The sequence below is a fragment of the Rattus rattus genome, chromosome 13 (genome assembly GCF_011064425.1).
Source record: "Rattus rattus isolate New Zealand chromosome 13, Rrattus_CSIRO_v1, whole genome shotgun sequence".
NCBI lineage: Eukaryota > Metazoa > Chordata > Mammalia > Rodentia > Muridae > Rattus > Rattus rattus.
Window position 1 is genome coordinate 14,675,701 of NC_046166.1, and position 15,316 is coordinate 14,691,016.

The window sequence follows — 15,316 nt, forward strand, 5'->3', positions numbered from 1 at the left end:
AGGTTCTCTGGAATGTGGTTGCTAAGATAAATGCAAGTGTTGTAGTCATTGTACAGGAGCCACTATAGAGGTATACTTAGACAAGAGGAGCCTTCAGGCGATCGTATGAGCATGGAGAATCTCTACAGACCCAGTAGAGCACAGAGGCAAGTCTGTCCATTTACACATTGCCTGCATTGTGTAAATGTTAACAGAAGAACAAAATGTTATACATAATACTAACATACTGGCAGGGGTTGTCCCTCGAGCAGACTGACCTCCATCAGAAAGCTGAAGTAGATGCTGCTAGTAGCTGGATGATGACAGTTGTCTACCCTCCTTTCAGCTGATTAATGAGTCTGGTTTTGTTCTTTTTTATTTTTGTTTTCCAATTTTTATTATTTTATCTACTTACATCCCAATCATTACCCACTGTCCCCCTCCCACAGTTTCCCATCCCATTCCTCCTCCCACTTGCCTCTTAAATGGTGCTCCTTCCCCACCAGACCTCCCCCTTCCCTAGGGCATCAAGTTTCTTGAGGATTAAGTGCATCTTCTCCCACTAAGGCCAGATGAGACACACCTTTGCTATATTTGTGCCAGGGTCCTCGAACTGGCCCATGTATGCTCCTTGTTGGTGACACAATCTCTGGAAGCTCTCTGGGGTCTGGGTAAATTGAGACTTCTGGTCTTCCTATGAGGTCACTCTCCCCTTCAGCTTCTTCATTCCTTCCCGTAATTCAGCCATAGGGGTCTCTAACTTCAGTTCAATGGTTGGGTGTAAATATCTGCTTATGTCTCAGCTGCTGGTAAGGACTCTCAGAGGACAGTCATGCCAGGCTCCCATCTGTAAGCCCATCATAGCATCAGTTATAGTGTCAGGCCTTGGTGCCCTCCCACGAGATGGATCCCAAGTTGGGCCAGTCATTCAGCCACCTTTTCTTCAGTCTTCTCTATTTTTATCACTGCATTCTTTTAGAGAAGAACAGTTCAGAAATTTTGACTGTGATTTAGTAATCCTGTCACTCCCCTTGAGAAGTCTATCTACTAGAGGTATACTCTTCTCCCTAGTGTTGGGCATTTTGGCTAAGGTCATCCCCATTGAGTCCATAGAGTCTCTCACCTCCTGGGTCTCAGGTATCTTCTAGAGGGACCCTCCCACCTCCTCCACACCAATGTTGCTTATGTCCATTCATTCTCTTTGCCCTCTGGGCTTCTCTCCAGTCCCCTACCATACCTGATCCTGTTTCCTTTTCTTTTCCCCCACCCTCTCCCATCCAGGTACACACTTCTCTCTGCCTCCCATGATTATTTTTGTCCCCCTTCTAAGTGGAGTTGAAACATCCTTAATTGGGCATTTCTACTTGTGACACATCTTACAGTCTGTAGGTTGTATCCTAACTATTCTGTATTGTTTGGCTAATATCTACTTATCAGTGAGTACATACAGTATATGTCCTTTAACATGTGACTTACCTCACTCAGGAAGATAATTTCTAGTTCCATTTGTCTGCAAATTCATGATGTCCTCATTTTTAATTGCTGTATAGCATTCCATTATGTAAATAAATCACATTTTCTGTATCCATTTTTTGGTTGGGGGACATTGGGGTCATTTCTAGCTTCTGGCTATTATACGTAAGGCTGCCACAAACAAGGTAGAGTACATGTGCTTGGAGTATGGTGGGCATCGTTTGGGTATATGCCCAAGTGTGGTATAGCTGGGTCTTCAGGTAAAAGTATTTTCATTTTTCTGTGGACCCACCAGATTAATTTCCAGAGTGGTTGTAGCATCTTGCAATCGCACTAGCATGTTTCTCCATAGCCTTGCTAGCATGTGCTGTCACCTGAGTTTTTGATGTTAGCCATTCTGTTTGGTTTAAGGTGGAATCTCAGGTAGCTATTGGTTTGCATTTCTCTGATGACTAAGGACTTTGAACATTTGTTTAAGTGATCCTTGGCCATTCAGGATTCTTCAGGTGTGAACTCTCTGTTTAGATCTACCTCTTGTTTAAATTGGATTATTTAGTTTATTTGAGGTTAACTTCTTGAGTTCTTTATATATTTGGATAATAGCCCTTTGTCAAATGTAGGGTTAGTGAAAATATTTTCCAAATATGGAGGTTTCTAATTTGTCTTATTGATGGTGTCTTTTGCCTTACAAAAGCCTTTCAGGTTCATGAAGTCCCATTTATCAATAGTTGATCTTAGAGCCTGAGTCATTGGTGATCTGTTTTGGACATTTTCCCCTGTGCCAATGTGTTCAAGGTTATTTCCCACTTTCTTGTCTATTACATTCAGTTTATCTGGTTTTATAGTGAGGTCCTTGATCCCCTTGGACTTGAACTTTGTGCAGAGTGATAAATATGAATCTGTTTTCATTCTCTTACATAGAGACTGCCAGTTAGACTAGAACCATTTTTGAAGATGCTTTATTTTTTCCACTGTATGATTTTGTCTTCTTTGTCAGAAATAGTGTCCAGAGGTGTGTGGGTTTAAATCTGGGTCTTTGATTCTGTTCCATTGATTGACTTGTCTCTTTCTGTACCAATAGTATGTTTTTATCACTATTGCTTTGTAGTACACCTTGAGATTAGGGATGGTAATTTCCCCAGAAGTTCTATTATTGTTGAGAATTGCTTTGGCTATATTGGTTTTTTTTTGTTTGTTTGTCTGTTTGTTTTTCCATATGAAGTTGAAAATTGCTCTTTCCATGTCTGTGAAGAATTGTATTGAAATATTGATGGGGATGGCATTGAATTTGTAGATTGCTTTTGAGAAAATGACCATTTTTCACTATGTTAATTCTACCAATTCATGAGCATGGGAGACTGTTTTATTAAGATGTTCTTTGATTTCTTATTTCCGAGATTTGAAGTTCTAGTCATATAAATCTTTCACTTGCTTGGTGAGAATTGTACCGAGAAATGTTATACTACTTGGGGCTATTGTAAAGGGTGTTGTTTGCCTTATTTTTTATCAGCCTGTTTATTATTTGTATAAAGGGAGACTACTGATTCGTTTGAGTTCATTTTATATCCTACCACTTTGCTGAAGTTCTTTATCAGCTGTCAGCATTCTCTAGTGGAATTGTGGTGGTCACTTATGTGTACTATCACATTATCTACAAGTAGTGATACTTTGACTTCTTTCTTTCACATTTGTATCCCTTTGATCTTTATTTGTTGTCTAATTGCTGTGAGTAGATCTTTGAGTACTATTTTGAATAGATAGGGAGAGTGGGCAACTTAGTCTTGTACCAGATTGTAGTGGAACTTTTTCTAGTTATTCTCCATTTAATTTGATGTGGGCTGTTGGTTTGCTATATATTGCTTTTACTATGTTTAGGTATGAATTCCTGATCTCGCTATTACTTTTAACATGAAGGGGTGTTGTATTTTGTCAAAGGCATTGACAGGATCTAATGAAATGATCATGTGACTTTTTTCCTTGAGTTTGTTTATATAGTTGATTGTGTTGATGGGATGGGTCCCTGCATCACTGGGATTATACCTACTTGATTGTGGTGAATGATAGCTTTTATGTGTTCTTGGATTCAGTTTACAAGAATTTTATTTATTATTTTTGCATCGATATTCATAAGTGAAATTGGTTTGAGTAGTGTTCCTTCTGTTTCTGTTTTGTGGAATATTTTCAGGAGTATTGGTATTAAGTCTTCTTTGAAGGTCTGGTAGAATTCTGCACTAAAACCATCTGGCCATTTTTTTTTTGTTGTTTTGCTTTGGTTCAGAAGTTTTTGTTGAATATTTCTATTTCCTAAGGGGTTCGGGGACCATTTAAATGGTTTACCTGATCTTGATTTAACTTGGTACAGTATCTCCCTAGAAAAATAATCCATTTAAATTAGATTTTCCAGTTTTTTTTAGAGTATAGGCTTTTGTAGTATGTTCTGATGATTTTTTTTAACTTTCCTCAGTTACTTTTTTAAAATTTTCTCTTCCTCCTCCCCCCCTTTTTTTTACTTTTATTGGAATTTTTATTTACATTTTAAATGTTGTCCCCGTTCCTGGTTTCCCTCCAAAAACCCACTAACCCATTCCCCCTACCCCTGCTTCTATGAGAGTTCTTTTTCACCCACCCACCCACCCACCCACTACCTCCCCACCCTGACATTCCTCTACACTGGTGAATCGAGATTTCACAGTACCAAGGGCCTCTCCTCCCACTGATGCCCTGCAAAGCCATCTTCTGCCATGTGATCATATGCTGTTGGAGCCAAATGTTCATCATTGTATTCTCTTGGGATGATGGGTTAGTCCCTAGGAGCACTGGGGGTTCTGGTTGGTTGATACTCTTCTTCTGGGGTTGCAAACCCCTTCAGCTACTTTAGTCCTTTCTCTAACTCCTCCACTGGGGACACCGTTCTCAGTTCAAGGGTTGGCTGTGAGCATCCACCTCTGTATTTGTCAGGCTCTGGCAGAGCCTCTCGGGAGACATCTATATCATACTCCTGTCAAGAGGCACTTCTTGGCATCTGCAATATTGTCTGGGTTAGGTGTCTTTTCATGGGATGGATGCCCCAGGTGGGGCAGTCTCTAGATGGCCTTTCCTTCAGTCTTTGTTCCACACTTTGTCTTCATATTTACTCCTGTGAGTAGTTTTGTTCTTCCTTTTATGATGTGATGCATCCACACTTTGGTCTTCTTCCTTTTTGAGCTTCTTGTGGTTTGTGAATCGTACCTTGGGTATTCTGAGCTTATGAACTAATATCCACTTATCAGTGAGTGCATACCATGTGTGGTGTTTTATGATTGAGTTGCCTCAATCAGTATGATAACTTCTATTCCATCCATTTGCCTAAGAAGTTCATGAAGTCATTGTTTTTAAAGGATGAGTAGGATTCCATTGTGTAAATATACCACATTTTCTGTATTCATTCTTCTGTTGAGTAACATCTGGTTTCTTTCCAGTTTCTTACTATTATAAATAAGTGTTCATATTATAAATATGAACATAGTGGACCATGTGCCCTTGTTATATGTTGAAGCATCTTTTGAGTATATGAGCAGGCATGGTATAGCTGGGTCCTCAGGTAGTACTATGTCCAATTTTCTGAAGAATGGCAAGACTGATTTCCAGAGTGGTTGTACCAGTTTGCAATCCCACCAACAATAGCAGAATGTTTCTCTTTTCCAGATCATTGCCAGCATCTACTGTAACCTGAGATTTTGATCTTAGCCATTCTGACTGGTGTGAGGTGGAATCTCAGAGGTTTCTTGATTTGCATTTCCCTGATAACTAAGGACTTTGAACATTTCTTTAGGTGCTTCTTGGACATTCAATATTCCTCAGTTGGGAATTCTTTGTTTTGCTCTGTAGCCCATTTTTCAGAGGGATATTTGATTCTCTGGAGTCTAACTTCTTGAGTTCTTTGTACATATTGGATATGAGCCCTTATCAGATGTAGGATTGGTAAAGATCTTTTTCAAATCTGATGGTTGCTGTTTTTCCTAATGACACTGTCCTTTGCCTTACAGAAGCTTTGCAATTTTATGAGGTCCCATTTGTTGATTGTTGATCTTAGAGCATAAGCCATTGGTGTTATGTTCAGGAAAATTTCCCCTTTTGCCATGTGTCCAAGGCTCTTGCCCACTTTCTCTTCTATTACTGTCAGTGTATCTGGTTTTATGGGAAGGTTCTTGATCCACTTGAACTGGAGCTTTGTTCAAGGTGATCCATAAGAATGGATCGATTTGCATTCTTCTACATGTTGAACTCCAGTTGAGTCAGCATCATTTATTGAAAATGCTGTCTTTTTCCCATTGTATTGTTTCAGGTCCTTTGTTAAAGATCAAGTGACCATAGGTGTGTGGGTTCATTTCTGGGCCTTCAATTCTTTTCCATTGATCTACCTGCCTGTGTTTTTATCACTAGTGCTCTGTAATACAGCTGCATTTTAGGGATGGTGATACATTGGAAGGTTTTTTGTTTTTTGTTTGGTTTTTTGTTTGTTTGCTTTCTCTTTTTTGTTTGTTGTTGTTGTTGTTGTTGTTGTTGTTGTTGGGGATAGTTGTTGCTATCCTGGATTTTTTGTTATTCCAAATAAATCTGCAAATTGCTCTTTCTAACTCTGTGAAGAATTGACTTGGGATTTTGATGGGGATTGCATTGAATCTGTAGATTGCTTTTGGCAAGATGGCCATTTTTGCCCTATTAATCCTGCCAATCCATGAGCATGGGAGATCTTTCCCACTTACTGTTCTTATGTCTCTTGTTTCATTTCCGATTTTGCTAACTTATATACTGTCTCTGTGCCCTTTAGTTAGTTTGGCTAAAATCTTATCTATCTTGTTAATTTTCTCAAAGAACCAACTCTGGGTTTTGTTGATTCTTTGTATTGTTTTCTTTGTTTCTACCTGGCTGATTTCAGTTCTGAGATGGAATATTTTTGCTGTCTACTCCTTTTGGGTGTGACTGCTTCTTTCTGTTTTAGAGCTTTCTGGTATGCTGTTAAGTTGCTTGAATGGGATCTCTCCAATTTCTTTATGAAGACACTTAGTGCTATAAATTGTCCTCTTAAAGCTGATTAATGTGAACCATAATTTTGGGTATGATGTGTCTTCATTTTCATTGAGTTCTATAAAGTACTTGATTTCTTTCTTCCCTGATCAAGTTATAATTGAGCAAAGAGTTGTTTAGTTTTCATGAGTATGTGCACTTTCTGTTGTTATTTAAGTCTAGCCTTAATCACCGGTGACCAGGTAGAATACATGGGAATATTTTCATCATAGTGTATCTGCAGAGGCTTGTTCTATATGTGATTATATGGTCAATTTTGGAGAAGGTTCCATGAGGTTCTGAGAAGAGGGTGTATTCTCTTGTTTGGGGGTGAAATATATATATATATATATATATATATATATATATATATATATATATATATATATATATCTTTGGTTCATAAGTTCTGTTAGTTTCACTAATCCTCTGTGGAATTTCTATCTCAATGACCTGTCCATTGGTTATAGTAGGGTGTTAACGTCTCCCACTATTATTGTATGAGGTTCAATGTGTGTTTTGAGCTTTAATAATGTTTCTTTTATTAATGTGTGGGTGCCCTTGTTCAGAATTGAGAATTCCTCTTGGTGGAAATTTTTTTTTGATGGTTATAAAGTGTCTTTCCCCATCTCATTTGATAATTGTTGGTTGATAGTCTATTTTATTGGATATTATAATGGGACCATCTGCTTGGAAAACTTTTTTAGAAAAGAAAAAAAAACTGGAGCCTTTTAACTTGAGGTAATGTCTGTCTTTGTCACTGAGGTATGTTTTTTGTAGGCAGCAAAATGCAGGATCCTGTTTATGTATCCAGTCTGTTAGCCTGTGTCTTTTTATTGGCCACTGAGTCCATTGATGTTGAGAGATATTAAAGACATATGATTGTTAGTTCATGTAATTTTGTTACTGCAGGTGGTATCATGTGTGTATGATTCTATTCTTTTGGGTTTGTTGTGAAATATTTAATTTCTTGTTACCTTTCTTTACTGGAAATTTCATTCCAGTATCCTCTGTAGGCCTCATTTAGTAGAAAGGCATTGCTTAAATTTGTTTTGTCATGGAATATCTTGGTTTCTCTATCTATGGTGATTGAAAGTTTTGGTGAGTATAGAATCCTAGGCTGGCATTTCTGCTCTCTTGGTGTCTGGTTGACATCTGTTCGGGATTTTCTGGCTTTTAGAGTCTCTGTTAAGAAGTTTGGTATAATTCTGTATGTCTGCCTTTATATGTTACTTGACCTTTTTCCCTTACAGCTTTCAAGTTTTGTTATTTCTTCTGTGTACTTAGCGTTTTGGTTATTATATGTCAGGGGACTTTCTTTTCTGGTCCAATCTATTTGGCGTTTGGTAGGTTTCTTGTACCTTTATGGACATCTCTTTCTTTAGGTTAGGGGAGTATTTTTTGTATGATTTTGTTGAAGATGTTTTCTGGTCCTGTGAGCTGGAGTTCTTCACCCTATTCTATTCCTATTATTCTTAGGTTTGATCCTTTCATCACATCTGGAATTTTCTGGTATTTTGAGATAGGAGCTTTTTATACTTTGTATTCTCTTTGACCTTCGCTTCAATATTTCCATGATTTCCACGATATCTTCTAGGCCTGAGAGTCTCTCTTCTAACTCTTGTATTCTGTTATTCATGCTTACATCTGTAGCTTCTGACCTCTCTCCCACGTCGTCCATCTCCACTGTTGCCTGCCTTTGTATTTTCTTTATGTTTAGATTTCCATTTTTAGTTCTTGGATCATTTTGTTTAATTTCTTCACCTGCTTGATTATATTTTCCTATATTTCTTTAAGGGATTTATTTGTTTCTACTTTAAGGGTTTCTACCAGTTCACCTATGATCCCCTGTATTTCTTTATGGGAGTATTTTTATTCTCCTTAAAGTCCTCTATCATGTTGGAAGAACTGGGTTCTGGTGCTGCAAATTTGCATTGTGTTCTATTGCTTATAATCTTGCCCATATGGTCATCTCTGGTGTTAATTGACCCGAGTGTCTCTGACTAGAGCAGGTATCCTTGGAGCTGGATAAGCTAGGCTCCTTGCAGACAGGCAGTGCTGTCTCTGCTTTGGATGGGCCTCTTGTATTTTTGGTTAGAACAGGCGTCCTGTGTCCCTGGTTACTGCAGAACTCCTGGGAGCCAGACAGTCTGTTGGTTCTGAGAGGGTATTAGGTCCCCTGATCTGGCCAGGGTAGAAAGAGGGCTAGAAGGAAGGTGTAGCTCTGGTTGTGGGGATGGGAGAGGTGGGTCTTGCATCACCTGGGCCCTGTGGTTTTCCCATCTTACTGGGTATTTGGTTGAGATTCTCACATGTGTATTTGATTACTGCAGCCCTCCCAGTAGGCATGCAAACTGTAGGTTTGAACAGGCCAATGAGTTTGATTTTAAAGTTTATGTTGTACCTTTATACTTGATGTAAGTGTTCTCTTCATATCTCAACATCAACTCTAATAACTAGCACTGCCAGCATTTGCATGGAAATTGAGGGGCTTATGCAGTTTAGAAGCACCCTATGGATATCAGATATTCTATGGCTGTCAGAAGTAGAGACTTGTCATCAGATAGATCGTAGGTGGTTGCATTCATTTCTCCTAGCCACCCCTTGCATAGGACCAATGAGTCCTTTTGTTTTGAAATCTAATTCAGCTATGTCTCTTCCCATGAAGCTATGTCCTGTCCTTACCATGGGCTTGAGCTTCCTCCAAAGCCTGCCTCTTTGCTAAAATCTACCCTCATATCCCCTCTATTACTTCCAACTTTTCAGACAAAATTTTTGCAAGTACAATGTGAAAACAACATTACCTTGTGTTTGTCCATATCCAGGCTCTTACTTCCCCTGCTTTACTTTGTCCTTTCTAAGAGCAATCTTGGTTGGCATGGAAGTTCGTTCCTTTGTTCTGTGTCCTCTTTCAGTCAACTCTGAACATGCCATCAGTATGCTTGACCTGAAGCGAACAGTCACTCCTAAGGCATCGTACCCATTCTGGTTTCCTGAGTCCCAGCATTTTCTTTCTTCTGCCAAGACATAACATCTACACAAGACTTATTCATCCTGATGATAACGGTCTTTCCAAAATGTTGAACCCTTCCCTAGATAGAGCCTAAACTTATACATCATCTTGGGTCCTATTTCAGGTTGAGTCACAGATTGGAAGCTGACACTCAACCATTTCTATAGCACCAGTGAACTTATTTCACAGATACCAAACAATGAGGAATGGAAAGAAATGTGAGAAGGTTTTTCTCTGTCCTCATGCTGTGTATTAGATATTTTCTAAGTAATGACGACTTGCTACCTCCCCCTTTCTCCTCGGGAATCGGTTGTCAGTGTATTAATGTGATCCTTGCACAGCCCCGAGTGAATAATGATAACCTGGCAGGCAAGCAATTACGCATTGACAATTTCTAAGCTGCCTCTGCCAGCCCTGTCCTTCCCAGCAACTCTTAGCTTTCAGGTATTAGCCCTATGTTGTTTTTAAATCACTTGTCACCTGTGCAGAGTGGACAGCCAGTTCAGAGATGTGTGACTCTGATTTCTGTAAGGCTGGTGTGGAAGGATGGTATTGAACTTAAGAAGTATGCAGCTTTCCCCAGAAGGTGCTATGGTATTGCGAGAATCTGTTCACAATATGACACTGTTTTCCCCCAAAGTTTTGACATTGAGACTCCATCTGCAGCAACAAGCCAGTGCAAAATGTAGTTAAAAAGATGATAACGTGCCACCTGGGAAATGAAACAGCATCAAAAATCTAATTTCTGTGAACAAATTTCCACAGTACTCATTGAAGGGACAGTCATATTCACCTAAATCTTTAGCTGAGCATTTACAAACTATGGTTCTATTAGATTTTAAACCAGGTTATGCTTGCAAATGTGTTTTTATAGAAAAACTAATTAAAATAACCTGATATTGTACCTAGTGTGAAAATTTTTATAAAAAGGCAAATATAAGCTACAGAACTCACATAAGCTGTAGCTTTAGTTTCCATGGTATGTATTATGAAACAAAGAGATATTAAAGCTATGGTAGAGATTGGGATAAAACTTGAACTTGAAATTTGAGTCGTGTGCCAATTTTAATTTAATCTTCTGGTTGTATTTAATTATATTGCTCCTATTATGCAGAGGTGCTGTCTCCATGTCTACTTGTGAAGGGCACAGTCTTGGCCTAAAGCTTCTTTGGGGACCTCTTGTTTGTGATCTCTGAACTGAGTCCTCCTGGGGCCCAGTGAGGAGATCAATCATGCAGGCATCCCAGGACACCAGGGCAAGTGGCACAAGTTCCTCCTCCAAGATGCTCAGTCCTCTGGACCTTTGCAGCATTTATTGTCAGCTTGACAAAGCCAGCTGAGGTTTTTTTGCGTGCAATATTTAGCCAGCACTGAGCAGAGAAATCATGAAATGCCAGTACCACACCCTCAAGCTTTCTAAAGAGGAAGGATGATGTATCTGGGAGCAACCAGGAAAAGAAACAATCAGACACAGAGATACCCAGGTGAGGTTTAGTTGTGAAAAAAAATGTCTTGGCACCCCTGTCCACAGTCTGAAAATGGTCTGCTTTGCATGTCTTGCCATGAGCAGCATGTGTCTGCAGCACTGCAGTCCAGGGACTTGTGGCCTTACAATTTCTTATTTAGGGATTGCTGAGCAAGGCACAATTAATGCCAGCCCCCTCCATCCTGCTGCTTCATTCATTTCACAGGCACAAAGGGCACATTGCATCCTTGTGTCCTCGTGATGGAGTATGATAGAATAATAATGAGACATGGAAGCAACTCCTTGAATAACATCTTCAGTCCAGCATTGCTCTGGGAAGGGCAAGGTCCACTGTGAAAAATCAAAATGAGCTTCTTGTTTAAATGGTAAACCTAAGGAGTCTAGAGTTAATTTGGTAAATGTTATTGGAGTACGTGGCCATCTCAGGTGTCCATAAAAAAATTTGTTACTAGGGAAGCTTAACCATAGTAAGCAATGTGCTACACAGTTTGGACATTTTAACAATAGTGTCTAGCCTAAGTGGTCTGCATCTCAATATCACATGGCAGGGAAAGACTGGGAAATTGGGCTCTACCAATAAGTAGATCTGTAATGCTCCTGACTATTTTCTGGGATATCAACAGATGCTAGGAGAAAGCAGGATGGAGACTACTGTAGTCACACAGAAGTTTAAGACATAACAGATTAAGGAAAATGTTAAGCTTTTGGTATATGATGTAATATTGTTTCTTGTGCCAACATTTGGAATTTCAACTCAATATCATCTCTCTTTCATAGTCAGAGAAGAATATGCTGGCCTGGCCAAGGTCATATGGTTAATTATGTCAGAATTGAATTTTATCTCATGTCTGCTCTACCCCTCTGCTGGCTGTATTTTGTGAGATTATAGAAGAAAGAGGTAGGGAGTTCTTTCTGCAGGGTGCATTTAGAATTGAAATGAAGTTTGCCAGTGATTGTGGGACAGTGAAAGGGACCCCGGTTCCTGGTTGAGGAGGCTTGAAACCCAGAGACCCTGAAAGGGATGGTAGGCATTATGCATGACTCCTAGGAAACCAGGACTGTCACTAGCCCACAGTCCTCCATAGATTTGTGACCATCACTCACATAAGGGCAACACCCCAAGCCCCTTCACAGGTAGAGGACATGTCCACAAGTCAAAGTAGGCTCAAGACAGATCTCCATTATAATGAGGTACCTAAAAGCCTGGAGGCTTAGCCAATGGATTTCCCTTCCCAAACACTCCTCTCTGCAAAAGGTATTTAATCTCAGGCCCATTCTGAAAAGTGGAGTATGGTTTTACTCATCCACTTATAACAATAAAGGATTGAAACCATGGACTGCCTCTTTTCATGAGATCTGTCGTGGGGAGCCATAGAGAAGCCCTTTGCCTACAGGGTCACTGTCTAATCTCTTGTAGAAGGCTCTCTCTGTGCTCCCGTCCATGACTGCCAAGCCAAGATCAAGCAATCAAGCCAAAGACTCCCCCCAAGGAACCAGTTTGAGCCCCATCTTTTCCCTCTTTGCCCCAGGCTAGAACCAGTCCCATGAACCCCCACTCCATTATCAGCTCTTCCATGGCATCCCAGCAGCGCCTTGCAAGAGCCTGAGAACTGATGGCCCCGGCCTCCTTGCAGGACCAAGGACCCCCCAGCTAGCTTCAGCTGTGTGCTATGCTTCAGACTGCGATTCTCCACCCCAGAGTAGTGTTCCAAGGCTTCTCACAGCTGAGCACCTGCCTGGCAGCATGGGATAAGCACAGTCAACTTCCTGCCTTTAGCCTTCCCAGTGGCCCAAGCCTATGGTAGAGTGGACAAGGGACCCCATCATTAATCCTACAAGTGAAGGCTACAGGAATTCATAGAATGTGGCCTGCCAGCGCAGGGCAGTCAGTGCACAGATGGTTCTGTTTTCTATCTTGAAGAAGTGACATGTTTCATACTAGAGATGATCATAATCACATTTTTCTTTGTATGTTTGGCAAAACCTAAGCAACTGACATGAAAATGATTTGGTTGAGGGAAAATCATAGGCCAGCCACAAATATGCCACTGGGGATCTAGTACTCTGCCTTTCAACCAGTCAATCTTAGTCCAAGCCCTTTTCGAGCTAGGCCAAAGGTTAGTTGGGTGTCCACAGGCTAGACTAACCTATGGAGGGGAGGAAATGCAATGGGCTTCAGCCTCCAGATGTGAATAAAAGCCCATCATCCATTTCCCTGAGACATGGGGCAAGCAATCTCATAGCACTATTCTTTCTCAGAATATCTCAGATTTTTGGTTAAGCTTTTGTTTTATGTCAACCACGCTCTTATACTCAAGTGGGCCTTCCTAGATATTGCCCAACTCTTCATTTCAAGCCTGGGTTCTAAGCTCATATTAACCTCTCTTAGAATCAGGCCTTCTCTTCAGCGCTACCAGAAATGGTTTCTTCTAAAACATTTTCACAAACTTCTAGAAGTGATGTTAATCTCTCTAAGTATGACAGGCTGCAAAGGCTCATATTTCTTTTACGTTATACACACCTGCTTTATGCAATGAGCATAATCATCTCCTTACTCCATTGCCTTTGTGGGTTATGATGCTGCTGCACATGGTCTACCTCTATCCTTGATGTGGAACCTTACAGTTTATGTACCTGGTCGCTTAGAAGGGAGATTTGTCTGGACAAGATTTCAGTGATGAGTTTCTGTGAAGGATGTTCCTATAAATAGATATTTATACAGAATACATTGTGTCTTGGAAATCACATTTATCACTTAGGAAAAGATCCTGACATGTAGAGGAGTCTTGGAACAACTTTTCCTCACACATAGGCTTTCTGGGCCTCTGGATGTTAGGGTTGAGCACAGGAGGAAATGAGCACTTCAGTGTAGTGTCTCTCCTAACAGATGGCTTGTATCCATGGTACAGAGATGCCACAGGCCTGTTCTGCAAGTGACTAGATGAAGCAGGTCTTTGCCTTCACACAATATGGGATATAAATGGCACAGTGTTAGGTGGCAGCAGGGCAAAGCCATCCTCCAACTGCTCATTATTTGGAAATCAAGCACTATTTTCTAATATAGAGAAATTACAGGTTGGTAATGTGATCCCAATGGAAACAAAATATAGTGGCTGATCCTTTGTGTCAGTCAAACTCTAGTGTCAGCAGGGAATCTCCAAGCTGAGGGTTAAATTATGATGGTTTCAAAGGGGGAGAATTTAAAACATAAATGTCAGGTATTTGTATTTTATGTTATGGAAATTCTTGACCATTTAGCTGTTTGGTAATTGCTATGTACAGCTTAGTAAATATGGCATGAATATCAACTCATTCAATACTTTGGAAATTTAAGTTTTGCTTCTATTTCTCTCTTTCTCTAGGTTTCTCTTTGTGTGTCTCTGTCATGTGAGTGGTGTGTGTGTGTGTGTGTGTGTGTGTGTGTGTGTGTGTGTGTGTGTATTGTGTACTTGTCAACTTCTTTTGACCCAAAAGTATTCTTTCTGGCTGTGACTGGAGTTTGACTAGAATGTTATAAAATATTAGAAATGTCAGATATTCTCCCATTTCCAATGTAAAAGCATTGACTGAAGCAGCAGGAAAGAAAGACACTAGTTCATCTTCTGTATCTTCCAGTTCCTCCCGCCATGAGCAGGCTGGGCATCTCTATAAACACAACCCTTTCTTTCCTTCCTTCTCTTTGGCAGTAATCTTCTGAGCAATGCTATAGCCAGTTAGAGCTGGTCAGAGAGCAGCTATTCCGGGACACACTCAACCAACTATCTTATTAGCCTTGTGCTTCAAAGCTTTGGCAAGGGCCATATTTTCGGCTCACACCCACTACTCTTCTCCTAGCCAAAGCCCCTAGTACACTTTAGATATTCTGTTAAACCCTCCTTCCCCAGACAGACTATCTGACCTCGACAGATCAGACTGGGTCCTTTTTATTTATTCTTCTTATAGCACATATGTTTCTTTACGACTTATCACAAAGAATAACATTGAAATTCTGAGTGGCTAGTCGGGGCCAGGGTGCCAGAACACAGTGTCTTAGAAGGCTAGGCAGCCAACTGACATCTAATCAGTATGCATACAGTGGGTCATCTTCCTCTAAAATATCAGCCAGAGACAGCCACACAGAGCAACTACCAATTAAAGAGAGCTGGCATCAGCCTTCGCACAAACTTTGGGCAAACTTCCTGCTCTGTGGATACCCTCATACGCTGAGGATATTATCACTGCCTCAGGCTTATTTTAGGATTTATGTGTGTTCAAGTGAGTTTTACTAGATTAAAAAAATTTTACATTCTATCTTCTGTAAGATAATTTTACGATGTGGA